Genomic DNA, 2943 nt, shown 5'->3' on the forward strand with positions numbered 1-2943 from the left:
GGAAAATGGTAGAAATTCGGATTTAGTATGCCTGAATTCAGAATAATAAAATACATCTTTTAGGAAAGTTGGCTTTAATATTTTGTGTTTGAAAATACCACTTTTAGAAAGTAGGAATTTTCTTGCCTAACTGTCCAGGCCTGCCTCTGCTAGGTTGTGTATTCCTTGTCTGGGTTTGTGAGTGACAGGGCTGGGGGATTCCAGGAGACACGCTGGGCCAGCCCAGTGGTGAATAGAGAGATCTGCATCTAGATGGGAGGGAGGAGTTACACCTGTGATCTGAGTAGAGCTGGGCCTTCCCTCTACAATGCTGGCTCCACCTCCTGTGGCTTGTCTGATGGCTCTGCCCTGCACTGCGAAAGGAGAGAAGGAATCTTGTCAACAAAGTTCTCCAGAGCTGTCCCTCCCCTGTGCTGGCTCCACCTCCTGTGGGGCGGCTGATGTCTCTGCCCTGCACAGTGAAAGGAAGGAGAGAGTCATGTAAACAAAGTGCTCAGGAACTGGTTTGGACTAGGCAGAGGCCTCACTGCCTTCAGAGAATAAATCATTTTGGGATATAAATATTGGGACCCTGATCCCAAGAAATTAGATCACTTCTGGAACAAGAAACCTTTTGCCAAGGAGAAGAACCAAGGAAGCTACAGGAGTTTTACTGCCCCTCTGCCAGTGTGCTGTTTGCTGGGTTGGCCTGCAGTGGTTGCTTCATTGCCAAGGAAAAGAGAAGGAACTTTTTAAGGAATTTCATCATTTACAGAATATTCTCCAAGGGCTTGAACTGTGATTGCCTCCTGCTGAAGTCTCAGGGACAAAAGACTTCATCTCCAGCTCCCCTCTGAATTTCTTTGCTGGAAATTCTCAACTCCAGACATTTGCGTGTCGCTGGGAGCTGGAAGCGCGATGCTTCGAGAAGAAGCATGTCGCCAGCGCAGCCGAGATCGACGCATCACCAGAGAAGCGATCCTTCGCCGCATCTCCCAGGAAGCAGGTGTTCATCAAAGCTGCCTGCTGTCGCATCACCGGAGAAGCGTGACGCCATGGAGACAGTCGCCGTCGCTTCACCGGAGAAGCGTGTCGCAGGGCCTGTCATAGGTTCAAAGTACAGAGTCGTCACAAGGCTACCAGGGCATCTACGCATCGTCATCGCATCGCCGTGTCAAGGGCCCCATGTTCTCGCATCGCAACTGGATCATCGCATCAAGGCGCCATCTTGCGCACCGCAACGGGCCTGCAGGCAGAGAATCTAAGCATCACCTCCGCACCAGTAAGGATCACAATGCATCCCCTACTTTGTGCAAGCATTGAGGCCCGACGCATCATCTCCCCCGGATCCCGGAACCAACGCATCTCCCCTTTTGCGAGCCTTTTGTTTACTTTGCGTTAAGCATCCAGGTAATTTGTCGAGAACTTTGTCGCATTGATCATCAACTTGAACTAAGCAATGTTTTATCATCTTTAAGCAATCTTAAGTGTAGTATTCTGGATTTTTGTTATTTGTGGTCTTGTATCAAGTCTGTATAAGGAATACTTATTTTTATAAAACCTGAGTTGTGTCCATCAGTATTGTTTTCACTGTATTACTGTGTATATTCACGAATGCTTAACATACTGCATCTGAGATAAGCCTGTCTGCTCATGCCAATTATTAAGGAGTGTAATCCACTTATCCTGACTTAGAAATAAGGGTCCCTATTTGGACAAAGGTGAATACCATTGCCAACTAGAGACCCCAGATCTATCAATAATAATGCATGACTTGTCTTCCTGTGGGAGTAGAGGTAAAACTAGGTCTCCTGGGCTTGATGATTAAACCGTCACAGGCTCAGTCTCAAAACTTGTAAAATCTGAGGAGAAAATGGAGGAGGGCTAGCCATCTGCTTGCGTCCCTTGCCACATTTAGATCTGTTTGGTGATGTGGTATGCACATACTTATTGTTTGCGAGGTTAGAGGTAGGGGGAATGGCTATAGGCAAAATTGCCTTATAATTCATTGTAGATCCTAGGATAGTAGTAGAGACAGCACTGTCTAGGGGTATATCTGTGGGCATATCCGAAGGGAGGCGAGGGGGCAGACCTGGTAACCCCCCGCTATTGCCATCAAATTTTTGGAAAGCCTTCATTCTGTTTGGATCCGAAGGGATTTGAGGGGCAGACCAGGTAACCCCCCGCTATTGCCATCCAAATTTATGAAAAGCTTCCTTTCTGTTTGGGCAAATTTGTTGCTGATGCCACTAACATCCCATTCTAGCATCCGATCAATTGAGGTAGGTTTTACCAGCGGGGCTGAAACTGCGCTGCAGTTGCCTATTTTTTTTCTACCCGAAATCAAGGCAGATGACCTATATACTAAGGGGCGTGAGAGAGCAGCAGCAAGCCTACACAAACAAAAAGTCCTGAAAAGGGTAGTCCACTATATAGAATTATAAGTTGTGAACAGTACCTTTCAGATGTTGATTCAATTTCCAGGAACAGATTAATGGCTCTGATGGCTTCAATTTAAGTTGGAGGAGTGACAGCGAAAGCCTCAGAGAGTGGGACCAGCCCAGTCTCAAACGGACGCGGACGGGTACAGACGGGCACGCCTTTGGCCCGCTTATGTGCCGCATTACGGGAGTCAGCTGGTGTCTTTAAGCGTCTTGATGGCTTGGAGGCTCATCCCTCCGATCAACAATGGTGTAGGCTAGGGGACCGAGTCCAACACCAGCATGGCAGAGAGCAGCAGAGTCAGGCCTCAATCTGGCCCCACAGGTGAAGCAACAGTTTGGGAGAGGGCCCCTCTGCCTGGTACCTAAGAGTTCAAAGTTCCAGACCTTTTATGTTACTTGTCGTCTGGCGCTAGTGTGTATAATGGACCACAGGATATAGAGAACCATAAAGAACGTCTCAGCTGGTGCTTAGTGACAAGGTCTTACCTCCTTTAGTTTTGGGGCTACAAGCCTCTCCTCG

The sequence above is a fragment of the Lissotriton helveticus genome, chromosome 1_1 (assembly GCF_964261635.1).
Source record: "Lissotriton helveticus chromosome 1_1, aLisHel1.1, whole genome shotgun sequence".
NCBI lineage: Eukaryota > Metazoa > Chordata > Amphibia > Caudata > Salamandridae > Lissotriton > Lissotriton helveticus.